Source organism: Amborella trichopoda, chromosome 3, assembly GCF_054954075.1.
Source record: "Amborella trichopoda isolate Santa Cruz 75 chromosome 3, AtrichopodaSantaCruz75HAP2 v2.0, whole genome shotgun sequence".
NCBI lineage: Eukaryota > Viridiplantae > Streptophyta > Magnoliopsida > Amborellales > Amborellaceae > Amborella > Amborella trichopoda.
Window position 1 is genome coordinate 20115948 of NC_142338.1, and position 23491 is coordinate 20139438.

Here is a 23491-nt window from a genome sequence, read left to right on the forward strand (position 1 = left end):
TACAACACTTTATCAAAAGCCGTACCCTTCATACATTGACCAGGAGTTGTTTCCCTCATATTACAAAAAAGAGAAGTTTCCCTTGTTCAATGATACCACATCCCCGCACCAGCATATTGCCCATTTCCAAGCAGCATGTCGAGAGACAGCACTGGTGGGAGACTCCTACTCCATCAGTTTGTTGTAACCCTTGATGGCCCGGCTTTTCAGTGGTATGCTCGACTTCCCACAAACTTAGTACATACTTGAGAGCAAATAGAGAAACTGTTCCACTAACGCCTCTATGAGGTTGAGAGAGAGGTTCAAACCATCTAGCTTCTCACTTTGACCCAAGATCCAGATGAACCTGTAGATCAATTCATAGTAAGGTGGAGAGATTTGGCTGCTCGTCATCCCAATACCATGCTTGAGAAGGAAGCAGTTCAAACTTGTGTACGAAACCTGCGACCTGAAATTGCTCCTTCAACCCGACCTCCATGTCAGAGCTGATCTCTAAGTCAATTCGCATAGAGAGTCTGTCACGCCAGCATGGTGGGTCACGACAATAGTCCTTAAGCTCGAGAAACAACTGGGGCAATGGTACTTCTCGTATCAACGCCCGGGGCAACCAACAAAAGGGGGTGATCAGTGCAGTCGTTACCGTCAGTGATTCAAAAAAAGCTACCTCTCAGACTTTGGACCTTTCCAAAGGGGTAAGCACAACAAAGACAACACCTTAGATAGGCAAACAACAGTCGTTGTACAACCGGGTACCCCCCCTGCAAACCTTATTCGAGATGACTATTTCACCAGACATCAGAACAAGGTTTATCCTTTTGAAAAGGAATGGGTTCCTGCACTGCTCTGACTATTGCTGGGACAGAACATGATCGAGCTGCCCGAGGTCAAGTTCCCTGATCAAGCTGGTCTTGACACGCACGCAAGATACTACGCTTATCATCAAATGATAAATCACTCCACAAAAAAATGCTACACACTTAAAGATCTCATCGTGGCTCTAATTAAAAAGTGTTAGATCAAGCTTAAAGAACTCAAGAAAGCATTCAGGACAGCAGAAGCATCCCACACAGTGACAGTTCAGTATGAAGATGAGGCACCCATCATCCTTTGTGCCATGTTTGCCATGATGCTTTAAGAAGGCCTCATCATGGCAAAACTAGCAAGACAACCCAAACACCAGACTCAAGGAGCCAAGGGTCTATGATGCCCATATCATAAGATATCGGGGCATGACTTGAGCGAATGCTCTAACTTCCACGAGTTATTAGCGAAGAAAATGCAGAAAGGCCAAGAAGTTGGTGACGTCCCAGACAGAGATCCCCAAACCTCTCCTCCATTGGTACAAGAGGACCCCTTGACTCAAGACTTCGAAATGATAATTCGGATCCCCTTCTAACCCTGTTTGAGGTGATGCACCAATAAGGGCTTGTCACTCCCCAGCTGGCAAGGCAGCCCAAACACCTTGCTCAAGGGACCGAGAATTACTAGTGCCCATACCATCAGATATGGGGCCACGAACTGAACTAATGTTAGGGCTTTGAAGCTGTGGTTGTGGAAAAAGTCCAGGTAGGTGGTCAGATGCCTTGATCTCGCCTCCTCGTATCAAGGTGATCGGGTGACATATGTCTTGGGTTCGGAAGACCCGCGACCTGAGATTTCTCTCGAGGACCTTGTTCACAGAACAAGGGCAGGTTCCCAATTAGTGAGAGAGGAATTTTATTCGTGAGGTGGGGACTAACCTCACCTGGGTTCGTGACTTACTCGGGCTGACTTGCACGGGCACCCTCTTAGATCACTATAGAAAGCCCCCAAGCTGCCTCCGTTGGTTCGAAATCACCTCCCTTGACCTGTAATCGCCTTGTTTTCTGAACAACACTATCATGGTTAACTTGCAAGACAAGTGGGTCGAAGGACCCACCCTTGTCTTAGGGCAATGCACATTCACATGGCAGAGAAGATAAGAAGTTATGGTGATGAAGAAGTAGGTTCAAACAAAGAAAAAAAAAGAGAAGACGACTTGATAAGGGGACGAGACTAGCACGATAGCCGGACCAATATGGTGACTAACTCGGAGTGGTAGCAAGATGGGCACGGTAACTTAGACCTACACGACAACAATACTACTCGAAACCAAGGTCAATATGACTGGCTTAATCTGGTGTGGCATCAAGACGGGCATGGTACTAAGGACAAGCACTATGGTACTACTGCTGGATAGCCAGATCACTATGATATTGCTAAACTGAGTCTGTCTTTTAGTCAAGCAATAATGAGGAGAAAAGAGAAGAAAAGAGAATGAAGAGAAGGTGTGAGACGGCGAAGAGGGAGGATCTCGACAGTGTTAAGATCGCTATGGCCATGGAGTAACAGTGTTGTGGCCCTAGACAGTGTTGGACATTACTGCTCACGATGAAAGGGGGCAGGCAGCGAACTTCAAACAGCGTTGCGACACGAAAAGACAACACATCCCTCCCCAGGCCACAATAGCTTTCTTGTGAAGCGCACGACAATAAGCGTGGGACCTGAGAGAAGCCTGCAGACGGCGATAGGCACCGAACACACGAACGAAGCTCGAGGATGGTGATAGGCATCGAGCATGTAAAAGAAGCCTACAGACAGCCATACGCATTTTTGCGACCCTTCACGGGTGGCGATAGGCATCGCTGTCTGTGATAGGCACAGGGTGTGAGAGAGAAGCTCACAGACAATGATAGGTATCGTCGTGACCCTTCGCGGGTGGCGATAGGCATCGTTGTCTGCGCATCAGGATGAAACCCCTGGAAGCGGCAATAGTCATCGCCATCTGCGCTTAAGCGGGACACCGAGGATACGCATGCGGACAATGATGAGCAGCGTCATCTGTGAACTTCGTTGAGAGATAAAGATGAATGAAGAGAGGGGGAAAAAAACTCATGCATGGCGCTGCCATTGCCATGCATGACATGCAAAACCACAGGAACAGAAAGAAAGGAAGAGGCATGCACGACACTGCCACTGCTATGCATGGCTTCTAAGAAAAACTCAGACGAAAGAGAAGAAAGAGAAGAAGAGAGAAGAGAGGAAAGAAGAGAAGAGAGAGAAAGAGATGTACCTTAAGCTCAAGGGTATCGACCTAAAAGTTTCTTTCTCCTTCATGTCTCTCTCAAAACTTGACCCAACAATAATAGGAGATGGAAATTTTATCAAGCAAAGTTCACTCCATGTATAATGATAGTACATGATATATATGGAGTTTTGCCCAAACATGGGTGGATTGATAAAAATTAAACCTAATTGCTGAAAATTAAGATTTAATTGAATTAAATAAAATAGGGTGAAAAATGACTGATTTGCCCCTTTCTAACAATTGGGAAAATTCCAAAACAGTCCTTGCCACTGCCCTAGAATGTGCGTTATCTTTCATGGATGATTCGAGGTTGCTCTAGTGCCTATTTGTTTGAAAGATGATTGTTTTTTTATAGGGCTCAGTATGGCGATCGATTTGATACCAACTTCGAGCCATGGATCATGTTTTTAAGCTACTATCATGCGATTTGAAATTTAAATGAATCTTGCAAACTTCAGATATATAGTGTGCTCGTTTCTTGATGTTTTTCTGTTATTTTTTCACTGGATCACACTGAGCATGCTGTTACGGTCGCATGACAACACACAGCTCGATTTCCTGCTCGAACGAAGATTTTACAACTTTTGAGTTTTGGCCGGAATCTGGAATTCTGGTGCCCAAATTTTCGGCCATTTCATCAGATTTTTGTGCAAAATCTGATCATTTATCATGCGTCGGGTTCGGACCAGTGATAGCCATGGATCTTATGCACGCGATGCAATTTCTTTCATGTTGATCGGGTTCTCAAGCGCCGTGATTTGGCAACTCATGTGAGGCGTGTCGCTGCTGATTTTCCTACTACTTTCTTCCTGGATCAGCAACTTCTCCCTAGCTTTTCTTTGTGCTCGAATGTTGTCAAGGGGCATGCCACATATCGAAACGGCTGTCTTGACGAGACGAATACGTCCACAAAATTTGAGCACGATCTAACTGGGGACGAATGAAGTATGGACCCCGAAAGTCACTGTTCATGACTGTCCCTTTAATGGAGATTACTTGCAGGGTGGCCGCATAGGAATAGTGTACGGCTCTCCTGTTTCGGTCTTCCACCCATCACTTCTTCATGAAGTGTTCGTTTAAGCTGAAATTTAACTTTTGAGGGTTTTTAATCGTGCCGTATCCAAAGGCGGTGATCTCACAACTGTGTGATGCTCCAAAAGTAGGGTTCCAGGTATAGGAGTTTGTTTCAGGGTGCTAGAGGTTGATTCTGTCGGAACTGTTTCTCAGTCTGCACTGCCTTAAAGATGTCGGATCGTGACAAAACTTGGAAGGAAACTTTTTGAAATCCTTATGAAGATCTTGACCTATTATGGGGCCATTATGAGATTGTCAAAATTTTCATTATCTGTCAGGTTTTATTGATCGGCTTCTCCTTTTATTCTGCATCAGAGATCCATAATATTGAAAAATGTCTTCAAACAGCATGCCCAGCCGAATGTTGTGCTTCAAGAGAAGCGAGAAGGACAACATTAAAAAAATTTCCACTAGCTTTATTTCCTTTTTTTTCCTAGCCACAGGACCACGTGAACGTCGAGGAGATCTACCCAATGCCGTAACTAGGATGCTCAAATGTTTGGATGCAATGTACAGGTCCATTCGTGGAGACTTTAAGGGGAGAAGAGACTTTGAGGGATCATGTAGAAGTCCTCAGTCTTAAGGGACTATTTGTGATTCTGGCAGCTGAGGATTTTGTTTAGACCTCGTTGGTCAGAATTAGGCCTATCTGGCGGCCAAGTGCTATGAGCCTTCGGTCGGTGTCATTTGCTATTACACCCGGTTAGCTTTTGACAATCAAGCTACCTTGGTGGGTCCTCATCCTGCTGGGTCTAGTCGGGGGCTTTTTGTTGACATGTCCCGAAAGTTTGGAACTGTCAGCTAGGGAGGGATTTTGGCGAGGCAGCCGCATGGCGAGGCATCACCCAGAAGTCTCTGGTAGGTTCTGCCCTTTGTCAGTTTCTTGCCTTCATGAGTGTCTTTAGCATTTTGGAGGGATCTTTTGATCATCGTCCTCACCCTCAAGGACTCTTTTTGATTTTAGGGGATTTATTGTGCATCGCCCGCACCCTCAGGGACTCTTTTTTATTTTGGAGGGATCAATTGTTCATTGCCCCCACCCTCAGGGAATCTTTTGGATTTTGAGGGATTAATTGTTCATCGCCCACACCCTTAGGGACCCTTTTTGATTTTGATGTTGAAGTTTGGAAGATCTTGTGAAGCTCTTACTCCCGGGTGAGCCATTTTGTGTTGTGATTGGATGCTGGTAGCTGAGGATTTTGAGTAGACCTCATTAGCCAAAATTGTGCCTGTTTGGCAATTGGGTGCTGGCTGAGGTTGTGATGCTGTGTCAACTTGCTTTATTGGTCCAAGCGCCCTTTGCAGGTTTTCGCTTGGACTGGGGAAGTGGCATTGTAAAGACGGTTTTCACCAACCTACTTTCTTTTTGGGTTCTTTTACCCATGACCTTACGGTCATGTCCACCCATTTCATCTGTTTTTGCTCACGGAGCCCCTTTGGGATTTTCATCATGCCTGGGTTTTTATTTTCACGAAAATCTTTTACTCATGGTTTCATGACTATGCCCATCCATCATTTTTACTCATGACGTTTCCTTGTTCAGGTATACACCATGCCCGTTATTTTATTATTATTTATTTATTTATTTGTGTGAAGGAGTGTTTAAGGTCATGCCTTCGGGACCTGTGCGAAGCCCTTTAGCGTCATGCGGCCAGGATGTACACTATAGTTTAAGGTCATACAGCTAGACCATGGTGGGGATAGATAACAATCTGTAGAGGCCATAGAGTGATTGTGGTGGTGGTTTTGACTCACTTTGGGGAGATGGTACGAGGCTACCTATGAAAAGTGGAAGACGTATGAATGGAAGATAAAAAGTGGTGACCCACTAGCTTACGACAAGTATGGATGGCAGGATGGTTTGCCATTTTGTGAGCATGGGTGAGATTCATTGGGGAATGATGAATGTAATGATAAAGTGAATGGATTCACTGGGGAAATGATGAAGGTGGTGCTTGCACACGAACGGGTCGATTAGGGAAGACATGAGTGAAGATGCACGTATTAAGGTCATGCCTCCGAGACCTAGGCAAAGCAGTTTAACGTCACACGGCCAGGATGCGCATTATGGTTTCAGGTCATATAGCTTGGACCGTGGTTATGCAATTTAAAGTCATGCCCATGGGACCATACAGTTTAAGGTTGTGCAACTAGACCTCTGCTACATTTTAAGGTCATATAGTTTGGACAATTTTACTAATCCTTTTAACGTCATGCGGCTAGGACGTGCACTACAATTTAAGGTCATGCAACTGGACCATGGTTATGTAATTTAAGAGTCATGCAATGAGGACTGTGCAGTTTAAGGTCATGCAACTAGACCTCCACTACAGTTTAAGGTCATATAGTTTGGACCATGCAGTTTATGGTCGTGCACCTAGACCGTTAAGGAGAGTTGCCATGTAGGCGATTCTCAATGGGGAATAGGTATGTGGATAGCAATCCGACTCCCTTGGGGATAAAAATGGTTAAAAATAGCAAGAGGTTTAAATGGCGAGGTAAATTTCTTTGGGGATTGTAATTTCATTGGGGATTGTAAGACAAGTATGACTCCCTAAGGTGAAAGATGAACTCCATGGCTCATGGGAAAGTAACCCAACTCCTGAGAATAGGATAATTTGGAGCGCGACTAACTTAAGGGGATTGAAGGGATAAGCATGACTCCACGGGGCTAATGAACAATATTATGCATGTAACTCCGCTGAAAATGAAAGGCTGGAGCACAGGTGGAACCCTATCGGGGATTGAAGAGATAAGAATGACCCTAACTCCATTGGGGATAATGGGCCGCTATACGGATGTGGCTCCTACTAGGGATGTGGGAGGTGCATCCTTTTCACAGATTAAAGTCATGCGCATGGATTATTTGTCACGTCATTTTAACGTCTTGCTACAGGGGCGTGCGCTATAATTTTAAAGTCTTGTTGCTTGGACCATGGCTATGAAGTTTAAAGTCTTGCAACTAGGACCATGCAGTTTAAGGTTGTGCAACTAGACCTCCGCTACAGTTTATGGTCATATAGTTTGGACCATGGTGCTAAGCCTTTTAATGTCATGCAACTAGGGGGTGTACTGCAGTTAAAGGTCATACATCTTGACCATGGTTATGTAGTTTAGAGTCATGCAACGAGGACTGTGCAGTTTAAGGTAGTGCAACTAGACCTCCACTACAGTTTAAGGTCATATAATTTGGACCATATAGTTTAGGTCATGCATGTAGACCATTTAGATGGAAAGAGCATGTGACTCCATGGGGAATAGAGCCATAATTGGAGACTCAACTCCCTGAGGAGTGAGGAGTGCGGTGCAGGGAATGAACTCCCTGAGGATGCAGAACGATGGTCCAAGTGGGAGTGACATAGTATGCGCATGGTGCTAAGTTTTGGATGACGGACACGACGTTAGGCCCGGATGACGTGCGCACAACGTTAGGCCTGTGGATAATGCACATGGAGTTTACCTCTTGTGAAGCACGCACGACGTTAGGTCTTCGCGAAGCACACAACGTTAGCTTCTTGACAAAGCGCACAATGATAGCTTCTTGGTGAAGCGCACAACGTTTAAGACTTTGGTGAGGTGCACGACGATAACACTTCATGAAGCGCGCGACGATAACCCTTTGTGAAGTGCACGATGATAGCTTCTGGTGAAGCACACGACGATGGCCTTCGAAGGATACACGACGATAAGGCATAGTGATAGTAACAGATGGTAGTAGTTTCATGAGGCACAGGCGGCAACGATTCGTATTCAGGCATCGGGCTTTGAGCTGCCTTGAGCTGGATCTATCGCTGTTTGAAAATGAGGATTGAAGCATTATTTCGAACTTGTGAGGGGCCCTTCGCGGCACAACTGAGTATAAAAGGGAGTAAAACCCCATTATACTATTTTACCTAAGGGTAAAATAGTGAAGAGAGTTTTTAGAGAGAGCTGGGGCTTCCGTCAAGAGACTTTTGGCAAGAGTTTCCAGGCCAAAACTCATAGTGTGCAGGCATTGAAGAGTTCTTCAGCAAACTTCAGCGAGTCGTGAGCCTTCGCAAAGCGCTTGCGAACTTCTTCAGAGAGTGCTGAGACCTTTTGAGCAGGGAACATGAAGCTTCACAAGGATTCATCGAGACTCTGGCAAAGTTGCAAGGGTCGCAGTGGTACTTTGCCAGAGTTCCAGTGATCTTTCGGTCATTCTGTGGTTTCTTGCAGGTTGCAGAGAGGTCAGGGGACTCTGACGGAGAAGAAGGAGGAGCAGCAGTGGGCTCACCGAAAACACAGTGAAATTTCGGCGAGTTGAGGCGTGCAAAGAAGGGAGAAGGGAAACCCGCAGGTTCTATGGGAATTCCAGTTATTGTTTGTTAGCTTCGATCACCGGTGGAAGAGAGGGAAATGGTGGGGAAGGGTTTCCTGGAGAGTAGGAGTGAGTTCCCGGCGAGGAGAGGAAACACCGGTGAGAACCCGAGGCATCGTGAGGCTGCAACGGTCGGGGAGGTGAAGGACCGTGGGATGGCGAACAGTCACCCTGCATACCCAGGGTGACAGGCTACACTGCGAGTGTCAGGCGGCGTGCCCAGATTTCAAGGGACGTGGTGTGCCACACATGTGACGCATGCAAATAGCTGGAGCACAGGTGTTAAACATAGACGACATTAGCCCACTCTTCATCCCAGTCTTTATGCAATTCTTCTGCTTTCAGATGGTGATAAACCCTTAGTTGTGAGATGACGATAGCCTTGCCTTTTGGGCATGACGATAGCCTCCTTGGTCATGAGACGGCGATAGCCCTACCTTATGTGCACGATGATAGCCTCCTTATAAGAGCAGTCGGCTTTATGCCTTTAGTGACCAGCCGACGATACTCCCTTGCGAAGGCAGTCGGTGCTACGCCTTAGCATTTTGTGGAAGCCTTACACAGTCGGCGATAGCTCTGCCTTCTGTGCATGGCGATAAGGCAGACTCTTAGTGACTTGCACGCGGTAGTGAAGCCTTTGTTCTAGTCTTCATGGCCCAACCTTCAGGAGCCATCCCAGATGTGAAGAACCTCCCACGAGTAGGGGAGCTTGGCACAAATGAATTCACCGGTGAAAGCTTGGTGAGGGGTGAGCCAATCTGGCTCACCAAGGCTTTGAGTGAACCAAGGTGGCCTTTGAGTGTCACCTTTGCTAGTGACCCTGTTCGCTTTGAGGTTAGAGAAGACGGCGACGAGATTGTAAGACTAGAAGAAGGGGTAGGCCTCCTTCACTGCTTGCATAGAAATATAGCCTTAGGTGGGGATTTGCCAACCCTAGGCAAAAGAATGGTGAAGACCCCGGGCCTGAAGTGGTCTTCTGCTGGTCTCCGAGTGTGAGGGGAGCACGAGTATCTGAATGGGTATTCATCCTGGACTGTAAGGGTGCTGAGTCGATACAGGGATATTCTGAAGTGCACTTCCCAGCTGGCCACCGTTTAGTGCTCAATGGGATACTATGACCGTTGTTCAAAGACGGTCAAGGTGCTATTGAATAGTATCCCACCGTTCGTGCCCCCAAACTCAGTCATTTTTGGAGGTGAACGGGTAGGGAAAGAAGACCCACCAGCAGGATTGCAAGAGTTGTTCGGGATTTAGAAACTGCTCGGCTTGAGTCCAAGAAAGGACACGTCTCCTTCACCCAGTGGGTGGCGTTCTTCTATGGGGACTTTGATGATGACGCTGGCCCAAGCCCATGAAGAAAGGGGAAGGAATCCATGAAGGGAACTCCTCTAGTATTTGAGCGTCACCGCGGGAATGACCACAACTTCTTGGCGGCGTACCTGGTGCTCTTTTGGTGTAAGTTTGCTCTTCCCGAAGAAGCATACATTATACATCCAAGCACGTTCTATGTAGCTTGTGACATGGCAAGGGGGAGAGAGTACGTGCTCACACAACCGGTCGTATGCAACATCTATTATGGCTTGAGAGCCATGTCTAGAGGAAAAATGTATCAAGGCGACGAAGGAGGGAACAACATAGTGGATGGCGAAGCCTTCCTAGAGGACTTCAAGATGCTTTTTCCCATCCACTATGTGTATGGCTGGCTCGGGCTTTATTTCCCCAACACCTACCTCATAAATAGGGTGTTGGATGAGACAATGTGCCTGTTTTTTCCGATGATTGCTGGCAGAAAGCAATCTTCCACACTCTTGGTCATGCTTGTAACTTGCTCTACAATGACCATCTTCATATGAGTAGACCGGCCTTCCTGGTTGGGAACCTCATAGATCGTGCTTTTGCCGATGAGCTGGGCAAGAGCCTGAATGATAATGATGCTCCTACCACCCATAAGGAGTTGATGTATAGGCTGAGTGTCAAAGGCGGGGTGCTACCTTACTGTACCATTCATAGTGTCAAGCTTGAGGGGTATTTCCCTCATTGATTTTCTCGACAGCACGGGCTAGACCAAGGGTGTCCATTCTCGGTGTTATTTCAGAAGCGGCATAGCAAAGTTAGCCACATGAAGAAAGACCAGCTAGGGACCCATCGTGAGACCTGGCTCTTGAGGCACATTTACACAGCTTGGGCCACGTGCTTGGAGTTTACAGTGGTCAACAAGTACGTGCTGCCATATTTTGGCAGAGTAGTGCGAGCAACCGAGGCCCACGAACTCTGGTGGCGAATCACTAGTAAGGGGTATTGGGAGGCCGACCACCCTTGGAAAGGGGATAACACCTACTGGAGCTAGAACACACGACAGAGGAAAGTGACGATGAATCCTCCATTGGGGGAGATATTCACCCTGAGCTTCCCCTAGAACTAGCGTGTCGTTGGGCGGCCTTGCTAGATTGCCGCAGACAAGTCTTTGCCATGGTTTCTCAATATGGAGAAGAAGACAAAGAATTTTTGACAACCTCTCTGCTATCTTCAAATGGATGGAGGGCTGCAAGGTTCCAGGGTGTGAAGGGCGCCCGGTCCAGGATTTGAATAAGTTGATACAACAAGCATGCTGCTGGCCCTTCTTGAGGGGGTGCTTCTGAGACTGCTGCACCCCTCTCAAGCGAAGGGGAAGAAGAGGAAGTGGGCTGCCCTGACCGTTCCTCGTGCACCTGCTCGTCAGGCTTCGAAGCGTAAGGGCTCAAGCGTCCAATGGTTCGGGAGCCGGAAGATGGCTCTTCGCCTGCTGCTTCTTCGAAGTCATACGTGTCTCCTACTATTTCTGCATCACCTTCTGCTCTTGAGGAGTCTTCCTCCTCTGGCTCTTCAGAGACTCATGCTGGTGCCTCAGATCCCACTGCACTGATTGAAATTGCTTCGGACCAAGAAGTAACGTCCGAAGCTGAAGGGGAGGACCCAGTCCCGATGGAGATGAGCGGGGCTGATGAAGCCGACCTTGATGGGGCGGCTCAGACGAAGAGGGATGCTGAAGCTCTGGAGGTTGCTATGCCTATCGAGGAAAGGGAAGCCCCGGTAGAGCTTGCGATCATAAAAGAGGCTAGTGCCCCAGGGAATGAAGAGGAGCCACCCAAGCAGCAGGAAGTTGCTGCCCCATGTGTTATAGTTGTAGGAGATGTAGAGACAGGACATCCTCAGGGGTCAGACTTTTAGGGCCCAGAGGTGGGCCCCCTCCACACTTGCAAATGATGAGATCTTGGGCTTCACAGTCCCTTGGGATAAGTCAGCAACTCACACGGGAACCCTCGTTAGGAGCTTTGGCTCTCTTTCTCTCTAAAACAAAAAAGCCCTTCTACTGTTTTACCCTTCAATAAAAATGTAATGTGGGGTCTCTCCCCCCTTTTACACCCCGCAGTACCTAGGACTGCCCCCCCCCCACAAACTCAGAATGATGCTCCAGTTCCTAGCTGTTGATGGTGATAAGGTCGAGCTGAGGCAGCCAAGCCTGAGACTCGAAGAAGAATCACTGAGCGCCTCATTAGGACTTAGTCTAGGGGACTAGTGTCACGCGCTTTGTTAAGAAGATTTTCACCACGCGTCTCATCCAGGGACTACCACTGAACGCTTCGTCAAGAGGCGATTGTCGTGCCCCCCGTTAAGGAGTTACCACCTTGCGTCTGGCCAAGGGCTACTACCACACTTCACGCCATCATCCAGGTCTAATGCTGTACTTAGCGTCATACGCAGGCCTGACGCTCCCCTCCGGACCATCGTCCCATATCCTCAAGAATTTCATTCCCTACACCACAACCTCGACCCTCAGTGAGCCCAATTTCTGGTAATGACTCTATTCCCTCCATCTTTATGGTTTTCGCTCTATGACTTTAAACTGCACAGCCATGGTTCGCACTGCATGACCTTAAAATGCATCACCATGGTCCTAACTGTATGACTTTAAACTGCACAGCCATGGTCCTAGTTGTATGACTTCAAACTGCATAGCCAGGGTTGGCTCTGCATGACCTTAAACTACATCGCCATGGTCTGCGTTGCATGACCTTAAACTGCATCGCCATGGTCCTAGCTGTATGACTTAAACTGCACAGCTATGGTCCACGCTGCATGACCTTAAACTACATCGCCATGGTCCTAGCTTATGACTTTAAACTGAACAGTCATGGTCCACTCTGCATGACCTTAAACTGCATCACCATGGTCCACGCTGCATGACCTTAATACCTTAAAACTGCATCGCCATAGTCCTTGTCTCACGACTCAAAACTGTATGACTACGATTCGAACTGTATGACCTTAAACTATAGCGGAGGTCTAGTTGCACGACCTCAAACTGCAAAGTCCTTATCACATGACTTTAAACTTACGACCATGGTCCAGCTGTGTAACCTTAAACTATAATGCACGTCATGGTCGCATGACGTCAAAAGGCTTAGCACCACAGTCCAAACTATATGACCCTAAACTGTAGTGGAGGTCTAGTTGCACAACCACAAACTGTATGGTCCTAGCCGTATGACTTTAAACTGCTCATCCATGGTCCGAGCTACAAGACCCTAAAATTGTAAAGTGCAATGCGCCAAATGGTCCATAGGCATAACTCCAACTGGACCCCCAATGGATTTAGATGCATGTAAGGGTTGTATTCATCCCGTCATCTCCAGAGAGTTAGAGACGTTCTTCCTTCAACCCACGAGGGGGGGTTCATCCATGCCCTGGCCTCTCGGAGTTCCATGCACACCGATATTCATTATCCCCATGGAGTCACACTGGCCCTCCTAATCCCCAGTGAAGCCTTTCCCGTTAACTACCCCTCGTAGGTCACCACCTCCATCTACGTCTCTTCACATGTGGATAGCCTTAACTATCTTTATCTCTAGGGAGTCAAATTGCTATCCACATACCTACCCCCATGCAACCCTACTGACATGGCGACTCATACACGGTCCATGCTGCATGACCTTAAACTGCATAGCCACGGTCCAAACTATATGACCATAAACTGTCGCACGACCTTAAACTTTACGGTCCTAGTTGCATGACTTTAAACTGCATAACCATGGTCCAAGCTATATGACCTTAAACCATAATGCACGTCCTGACCGCATGACATTAAACTGCTTTACCCCGGTCCAGAAGGCACGACCTTAAAGATGTGCCATGTGCGCGTACACCCCCCTTTTTGCATGCATCACCACACACGTCTTCCCTAACTAGCCCATTGGTGCGCACATACCATCTTCTTCTTCTCTCCAGTTAGCCTACCTAGGCCCACACGCCCTTTACATGCATCACCATGTACGTCTTCCCCAGCCGGCCCATTCTTATGCGCGGGCCACCTACACCACTTCCATTGCCTCTCTAGTGAGTCTACGTGTGCACACACACCCTTTACATGCATCGCAACACACGTCTTCCTAAGCTGACCCATTCATGTGTGCGGGCCACCTTCACCATCTTTCATTTCATTCCCCAAAATCTTAACCATGCTCACCAAACGGCGAGACATCTCATCGCCAGCTAATGGGTCACCACTTTTCACCTATCATCCAATCAACTCTCTACATGCAACTTCATGCCACCTTCCAAAATGAAGCAAAGTCACCCCCAAACTCACTCTATGGCCTCTACAGACTGCCACTCCTTGCCGTTATGGTCCAGCTTTATGACCCTAAAACTATAGTGCACGTCCTAGCCGCATGATATTAAAAGGCTTCGCATAGGTCTCGAAGGCACGACCTTAAAACATGTATTCTCTAAAAAAAAAACGGGCATGGTGCACACTTGGACAAGGGAACGCCAAGAGAAAAATGACGGACGGGCATGGTCACAAAACCATGAGTAAGAGAGTTCCGTGGAAAAATAAACCCAAGCACAGTGAAAACCCCAAAAGGGCACCGTGAGTAAAAATGGATGAAAAGGGTGGACATGACCACAAAGTCATGGGTAAAAGAGCCCAGAAATAACGAAAGTTCGTGAAAACCGTCTTCACGGTGCCACTTCCCTTGTTCAAGTGAAAACCCATGAAAGGGTGCTTGGACCGATAAAGTAGGTTGATGCACTTCAACAGTCTCAGCCGACAGCTCAACAATCATGGCTTGTTAGGGAGTGAGAGCCTCATAAGATCTCCTCAGTTTGAATGGCTCGTCAGGGAGTGAGAGCCTCACAAGATCTCCCCAGTTTCAACGGCTCGTCAGGGAGTGAAAGCCTCATAAGGTCTCCCCAGTTCAGCAAAAACAAGAGCCCATGAGGGTGAGGACGATGACAAAAATATCCCTCTAGAAATGCTAAGGGCCATTACGAAGGCAAGAGACTGACAAGGCCAGGGTTACCATAGGATTCAGGGCACGTATCGCCAAAGCCCTCTAGCCAGCTGGGGACCAAAATTTCAGGCGGGCTTGAAGCCCCTGATTGGACTCTGCTAGACGGGACCTACAGGGATACCCTGCACATCAAAGGAAAACCTAGTGTAGCCATAGTGCCGACCAGAGGTTTGTAGCATTTGGCCTTCAAAAACAAGCCTAGTTCTGTACGAGGAGGTCCTGACAAAGGCCTCATGCTCCATAACCACAAAGAGTCCTTGAGGGTGAGGACGATGACGAAAAGATCCCTCCACCTCCAGAAATGCTAAGGGCTATTACGAAGGCAAGAGACTAACAGGGCCAGGGTTGCCACAGAATTCAGGGTACGTCTCGCCAAAGCCCTCTAGCCAACAGGGGACCAGAATTTCGAGCAGACCAAAAGACCCCGATTAGACTCCGCTAGATGGGACCTACAGGGATACCCTGCACATCAAAGGCAAACCTGGTGTAGCAACAGTGCCGACCAGAGGCTCGTAGCATTTGTCCTTCAAAAAAGGCCTAGTTCTGAATGAGGAGGTTCTGACAAAAGCCTCATGCTCCAGAACCATAGAGAGTCCTTGAGGGTGAGGATGATAATGAAAAGATCCCTCTAGAAATGCTAAGGGCCATTATGAAGGCAAGGGACTGACAAGAACAGGGTACATCTCGTCAAAGCCCTCTAGCCAACAGGGGACCGGACTTTCGGGCGGGCTAGAAGCACCCAACTAGACTCCGTTAGATGGGACCTACAGGGATACCCTTCACATCAAAGGCAAACCTGGTGTAGCAGTAGTGTCGACTAGTGGTTCATAGCATTTGGCCTTCAAAAAACGTCTGGTTTTGTACAAGGAGGTCCTGACAAAGGCCTCATGCTCCAGAACCATAGAGAGTCCTTGAGGGTAAGGATGATGATGAAAAGATCCCTCCATAAATGCTAAGGTCCATTACAAAGGACAGATACTAACAAGGCCATGGTTGCCATAGGATTCAGGGTACATCTCGCTAAAGCCCTCTAGCTAGCAGGGGACCAGACTTTCAGGAGGGCCAGAAGCCCACGATTGGACTCCACTAGACGGGACCTATAGGGATACCCAGCACATCAAAGGAAAACATGGTGTAGCAGCAGTTCCGACCAGAGGTTCATAGCATTTGGCCTTCAAAAAAAAAAAGGCCCGGTTCTATACTAGGAGGTCTTGACAAAGGCCTCATGCTCTATAACCACAGATCGTCTCTTGAGGGTGTGGACTCTACGAAGATCCATCAAACTTCCTAAATGATTGCACTTCTCGATTCTCTCGAAGCACAACATTCAGTGAGGCATGCTATTGGAAGGTATTTTTCATCAACATGAAGCCCCCACTAAAATAAAGGCCTAAAAAATAGTGGAAATTTTGATAGTCTCAAAACAGCCCTAGAACTATCCAGGATCTTCATGAGGTCTCTCAAAAGTCTCATGTCAAGTTTCTTCGCATTTTGACGTGTTTAAGGCAGTGTAGACTGAGAAACAGTTCCGGCAGAATCAACCTCTTGCACCCTATAACTAGAGCTACCTTTTCAGCATCTCAAATTACTGTAGGACCATCACCATTGGATCCGACACGGTTGAAAACCTATAGGGGTTAAGTTTCAGCCCAAACGGACACTCCAGAAAAATGTTATAGGTGAAAGAGTAAAATAGGAGGAGCCGCACGCTATTCCCATGCGGCCACCCTACAACACTACACCATTAAAGGGACAGTCACGACTAGTGGCTTTCGACGCTTATATCTCAACCGTCCCAGATCGGATCGTGCTCAAATTTGGTGAGCATGTTCGTCTAGTCAAGACGAGCGATTCGATATATGGCACGCCTCGTGATGATACCCAAGCATGAAGAAAAACTAGAGAGAAGTTGCTGATCCGTGAAGAAAGTGCAGTAAACTCAGCAGCGTCATGCCTTGCTCAAGCGGCCAAATCATACTGCTCATGAGCCCGATCAACACGAGACCAATTCCATTGTGGGCTTAAGGTCTCGGGCCATCTTTGACCTGAACCCCGTACATGATCAACGGTCGGATTCTGCACATGAAGATGATGAAAAAACTGCAAATTCCATCATCAGAATCCTTGATTCTGGCCAAAATTCCAAACTTGTAAAATCTTTGTTCGGTCACAGAATTGAGCTGTGTTTGGTGCCCTGTGATCGTAGGGGCATGCTTAGTGTGATTCAATGAAGAAAACACAGGAAAACACCAAAAAACAAACACACTATTGATTCGAAGTTTCAAGATCTACTCAAAATTCAAGTCACATGATCGTGCACTAAAAACACTATTGCTCGAAGTTGGTATCAAATTGATCACCAAGCCGAGCCTTATAAGAAAAAAATCATCTTACGATCAACTGGGCATTAGAACGACCTCAGATTGGCCATGCAAGAACATGCAAGTCCTAGGGCAACACAGGGACTGTTATAAAATTCCACAACTTGTTAGGAAGGGGCAAATCTATCATTTTGTATCCTATTTTCTAATTTTTTTTAAATCAATTTAATCTTAATTTTCAGCAATTAGGGTTACTTTTGATCATCCACCCATGCTTGGGGCACACTGCTATATATATGTACCATCATTGTATGTAGAAAAGAGAAGGCATACACATACACACACACACGAGAGAATTTTCACTTAATACAAGTTTTTCTTTCTTACCATTGTGGTGTTACGCTTGAGAGAGAGGGTGAGGAGAGAGAAACTTTCAATCGGTACCCTTAGGATTGAGGTAAATCTTGTCTCTCTTCTTTTTCTTTTCTTCTTCTCTCTCCCTTCTCCACTCTATGATCCCTCTTCTTTGTCTGAGTCCCTCGTGGAGGCCTGTAAGGTAGTGGCAGTACCGTGCATGCCTCTCCCTTGGTCTCATAGGTTGCGTATGGCAATGACAGCACCATGCGCGAGTCTCCCTCCCCTCCTTCTCGTCTGTCTCTTTCTCTCAGTGAAGTCTGGAGATGGTGCTGCCCATCGTTGCCTACAGATGTAGCTTTGATCTCTTGATGAAGAACTTAGATGGCGAATTGTGTTTCTGCTTGCATGAGTCTTCCTTTGCTATGCATCTAGCGTAGACGGCGATACCTATCATCGTTCGCTAGAGGCCCTGACAATACCCGTCACCATTTGTGAGATTCCTCCACGCGTCCTGTGGCTATCGTTGTTCCCCCAGCGTCTCACGGCTATCTCCATGCGACCTAAGAGAAACCATCATCGTGTGCCTTGTCAGGAGCCAGCGCCGTCCACAAGGGATGCACTGCCTCCTTGCATTGCCCAAAACAATGTCTATTGACGTTCGGATTTCCCCTTCTCTTCGTCGTCTCGTTCTTTCCTCTCCACCTCTTGCGCTTCTCACTTGATTGGGGTAGGCCTAGCTTAGAGCTGACTTCGGTTCCGAGTAGTATTACCGCCGTGCTGGTCCTTGAACCATGCCCGTCACGTTACCACTCCGAGTCGACAACTTCTGGCCGTCGTGCTAGTCTCGTCCTTCCGTCAAGTTCTCTTCTCCTATTTACCTTTCGTCTAACCTTGCACTTCATTGCCTTCTCCCATGATTATGCATTACCCCAAGTCAAGGGTGGGTTCTTTTCGACCCACTTGTCTTACAAAATAACCGTTGAAGTGTTGTGCAGAAAAACAGGAGGATTACAGGTCAATGGAAGCAATTCTGAACCAACTCAAGCAGCTGAGGTCCTTCTTCATGATCTAAGAGGGCGCCCACGCGAGCCAGCCTAAATAAGTCCCGAATCCACTTAAAATTCCTCTCTCATTGGTTGGTATACCTTCCCTGCCCTCGAGCAAGGTTCTGAGACAGCGATCTCAAGTAAAAGGTCCACCAGAGACTCGAGACACATACCACCCAATCACCTGAATCCGGAGTGCGAGATCAAGATAGCTAACCAATGAGCTTTGATATGGAGGGTGGATTGGAGGCTTCAACAAGCAGGGCAATCTCGGGCAGCATATTTCATATGCAGGTCTGAATTGCTTCTCTTTCAGTCATGAGAGTGGCATGATAGGTTGCCAACTCTCTCCATCGGGTGATGAATTTATTGACTGGCTCACCAGCTTGAGTCAGAGTGAGGAGCTCAATGATTTTCACATTTCTCTGGACTTCATAGAATTGTTGATAAAACAACTGCTCTATTTCTTGCCATGTGTGCACCGAGCTTGGACGTAGCCGAGCATACCACTAGAAGGCTGACCTTTCGAGAGTTTTGACGAACTGATGAAGGAGGAGTCGTCCGCCAGTTGCCGTCTCTCGACAAGCAGTTTGGAAGTGAGCGGTATTCTGGTGCAGGGACGTCGTACCATTGAACGAGAGGAGCTTCCCTTTTTGATAGTTTGGGGGAAACGACACCTGGTCAATATACGAGGGGTATGGATTTTGGTAAAGCGGTGCCCCTTGCATGCCTGAGACCTTATTCTTGAGACTGTGGGTCACCATGGCATCTATGTCAGTTTGTGAAACCATATCGGGAGCAGAGCTGTCCTGGGAGGCCAGTGGGGGAGTTTGCCCGGGAGCTGTGTCCTCTCTAGGCTGGGAATTGGCCTCATGGCGAGGAAGGGAAGCAGGGGACCTGGAGGCCTCTAGGCGATCCATCTTTTCCAGAATGGATTGCATCATCACCTCGATTCTGTTCATCCTCTCTTCTTGGGCATCATCCGGCTCGTTGATCACCATGACGCTGACCGTTTTGTTTGGAAGATCAGAGCCAGGTGGAGTCGTGGACTACCAGGGCTTGCGAGTCGTACGTGGCAAGTCGGTCTGTAGGGGCTCAGCATGCCCCGATTGGACTCGAGCCTTGTACGCCGACCGTGTGAGGACCGGTTCTTGATGGTCTTGGGACCGTGACTTCTTGGCAGCTCGATCTTTTCCTGTGACGGTAACCACCAAGCAATCTTGGACTTCTTGCTTAGGTTCTAGAATCCGAAGAGGGAAGAATGAGTTGTGAGGCAGGAGGTCATCAAGAGTGGTAACTTTGACTGCCTTAGGAGTCTCTCTCGTCAAGAGCTGCATGCCTCTCGTCTTCTTGATCTTAAGACTACAATAGATTTCAGTCCAGAATCGAGCCAGAGACTTGGACTGTCTTGTCTTTCTTGAGCATGCGACGACTGTGTCTATCAGCTGGAGCAGATAATGAGGTCCCAGGATAGAGGTCAATCTGGGCTACTACCTTGGAGTTTATAGGCTTCTATTTGCCATCAGGCCTTTGCCTCGAATTCCCTTGTGAGGTCCGAGTGCATGACTGACTTGGGATGGCTGACTCAAGATGGTACTCTTAGGGAAAACCTTTGAGTACCAGGTCTCGAGGTGTTTGCCTGGCGAAGGAAGAGAGACAGAAGAAGGAACTGGCTTGCAACTCTGCTTGGTCGGGATCGAGGAGGAACCTGTGAAATTGGTGCATGTGCACCTTTGGAGGTAGCCATCCGAGCAACTTGGGGGTCAGCCTGGGCTCGATCAGCTGGTTCAACCTTAGGAGGCCGAGACCTATGAGCTTGTGTCTGTGAGGGATCGGAAAGGAGCCCATCTCTCACAGGGTGAAGCCATGTGTGTTGAGAGGGAGGACGCAGTGGTCGACCTTCATGTGCTCGAGTGGGCACAGAATTGGCGTTCCCCCGAGTTGTGGGATGCAGATGCATGTCGCGTGCAAGGTTCGAACCGGGAAGGCCTAGCCTTCGACGTGAACTCATGGCCACATGAAAGTTGCCTCGAGGTGTGGGTCGAGTGGTCGGACCCTGAGCCTTCGGGTGTGTGCGAGAGGTGGAGGCCGCATGATCTCCCCCTCGATGGGTCGAGCCTCTAAGCATAGAGGTTCGGGGTGGTGAAGTAGTATGGGGAGTGTGGTTAGGTGCCTCGATCTCATCGTCTGAATCAGGATAATCGGGCGACACGTATCTCGGGTTGCAAGGGAACACGGTATTTGAGATCGATCTCTCGAGAACCTTATTCAAGAACAAGGGCATATATTACCAACTAATTAGAGAGGAATTTAAGGTCGTGAAGCGAGACTTACCTCATATGAGTCTGTGACACGCTCGGGTTTGCTCACGTGGGCGCCCTCATAGATCACGTTGAAAAGCCCCCCTGGCCTATGGGTGGTTTGGAATCGCCTCTCTTGACCTGTTTATCTTTTCCTGCAAACACATACACACGCATATTAAAAGTACCGACAAGTGGGGCAAGGTCCCCAGCTTGTTACTGGATGAAATAATGAGAGAGATGAATTAAAATAAAATAAAATTAGACAATGGAATTAGGATTAAAATAGAATAAAGTGAAGTGAAATAAATTAGTAAAATAAAAAGGATGGGAGAAAATAAATTAAAATGAAATGATTAAAATAAAACAAATGAATAAAAATAGAGTAAGGGATCGTTGGATAAAATAAGTGGAATAAAATAAATAAAGTAAAATAAAATAAAAGAAAATGAAATGAAGTGATTGAGGTGAGAAAAATAAAATAAATAGATAAATAAAATAAAAAGATAAAGATAAATTAAAATAAGATTAGTGGAATAAATAGAATAAGGTAAATGAATATAAGATAAAAATAAATGGCATAAACGAAAATGGCATGAAATAAATTACAATAAAATTGTTGGGTTACCGGGTTTTGGGTTTTGAGTGAGAAGAAAAAGGACAGAACGAAAGTATCACGAAACTAAAAAAAAAAAAAAGGAACGAAGTGAAATCAACGAAAAAGAAACGAAATAAGAAAAGGAAACAGGCGTTTTGCTTTGTGGGTTTTTTTCCTTTTAGTTTTAGAGAGAGAAAATGCAGCGAGGGAATGGGGGAGTTGCAGAAAGTGGAAAAGACGGAGAAAGAGGGCAGCGAGCAATGAGGAGGTTTGAGAATGGTGGCTGGTTGCAGCTGTGGTGTGCGGTGATGGTGGTGAAGAAAAGAAGAGCAGGAGGCGAGGAACAATGGGCCGAAGTTGCAGGTAAGTGGTGGTCACAGCAACCAGGTCGGGGCTTGATTGCGGCTGCGTGAGTTGGAGATAAAGGTTGCAGGCAGGTGACGAGCTAGGCTGCAGAGAAGAGGAGGGAGAGAGCAGCCGAGTGAAGGTTCAGAGAGATGGCAGCAGGGGAGAGATGCTGAAGGTTGAGCATTTGGTTATATGGCGCGGCAGCGAGGCTGCTGCCTGATTTTTGGTGGAGTGAAGTGTAACAGTTAGTGGAGAGGGGTTTAATTGAGGAGAGAGCAGTGGCGGCAGTTTGGTGTCACTGGGAGAGAAAGAAAAGAGATAGGTGCAGCCAAGGTCGAAAGAGAGGGGAGGTTGCTGGCCGGGAGAAAGGTCGTCGCTGCAATTTGAATGGGAAAGAGGTGATGACGGAGAAGAGAGCTGAGACGCAACTGAGTGGGTCGTTGCCTGATTGAAGTAAAGAAGAAGATGGAGGATGGCCGAGAGCGGGGATGGTGCACAGGGGCTGAGAAGGAGGTGGGGCACAGGAGCTGGGAAGGAGGTGTCGATGGAGGAGATGGCGAGGGTATAGCAGTCTGCTGCCTGGTGCGAGAATGGCCAGGAAGAGGGGAAGCCTGGTTGTAGGTAATGGAGGTGAAGGAGAGAAGAGTGCGTTTGGCTACTAGTGGCAGCGATGAGTAGTGGGGATGGGAAGGATAGAGGCAGCAGTGAGGTTAAGATGAGGGCGAAAGATGGGGAGCACAGGGGGAGAGCTGCGTGAACCGCAGATAGGTACAAGTGCGAAAGTTTTAGAGAGTTGGTGACTGATTAGAGAGAGGTTGAGATGGTTGAGGTAGGAGCAGAGGTAAAGAGCTCGGTTATGGTGCAAGGCGATGAAAGGTGAGAGCGTGCGGCGTTGTTCAGCAAGGTGGAGGAAGAGCGCACAGCCGGCCATAGGAAGAGGTTGGATAAGCGCACAGCCAGCGATAAGAAGAGGTTGGATGAGCGAACAGCAAGCGATAGTAAGGGATTGAATGAGCGCACAGCCGGTGCTAGGTTGAAATTTGCACAAATGGCTATAGGTTATGAAGATTTGGGGAATGGTGGTCGCAGAGGACTATGGAATGTGAAAGAAAAAGAAGAGACGCCAAGGGGCACCAAAAAGAGTAAAAGGAAGGTACAAAGAACAAATCGGGAAGTTAGACGTGAGAGCCTATCTGAGTAGGAGGTAGATCTGAGGGTGCACATGGACTTGGTAGACTTGCAGGGATAAAAAAATGAGAAAAATAGATAGAAGAATGAGAAAAAGGAGGAATTGTGGTCTTACTAGACCACAAGGGAAGAGAGGAAAAAGTTGTGGTCATGAGATACCACAAAGAAGAGGGAAGTGAAGCGTTGTGGTCATGCGAGACCACAAGAGAAGGGAGAAGAAATAAGAAAAGAATGAGAAAAACAAAGAGGAGGATGGATTCCGCCGTTTATGAAAAAGTTGAGATAAAGAGAGAGAAAAGAGAAGGGAAGAGACAGACTGATATAAGAGATAAGGTAGAAAAGAGGAAAGGAGAGAAAATCACCTTATCGAGGGATACCGACTCTTTTCTTCTTTCGCCTCTCTCTCTCCAAGACGAAATTGAAATTTTATTGAATGATCGAAGGTCTTTTTACATATAGGTTTAACATATTTATATAGAATT

General features: G+C 47.3%; 1 long non-coding RNA gene across 2 annotated transcripts in view; it reads right to left on the reverse strand.

Annotated features, from left to right (window-relative positions):
• LOC148782797 (uncharacterized) overlaps window positions 1–22796 on the reverse strand; it is a 47216-nt gene extending 24420 nt beyond the window's left edge. The window contains exon 1 of one of the 2 annotated variants that reach the window (XR_016050904.1): window positions 20910–22796. This is a non-coding gene — a long non-coding RNA (uncharacterized LOC148782797). The remainder of the gene's footprint in view (window positions 1–20909) is intronic. The other variant, XR_016050903.1, reaches the window with a different exon arrangement.
• Window positions 22797–23491: the final 695 nt, after the last annotated feature.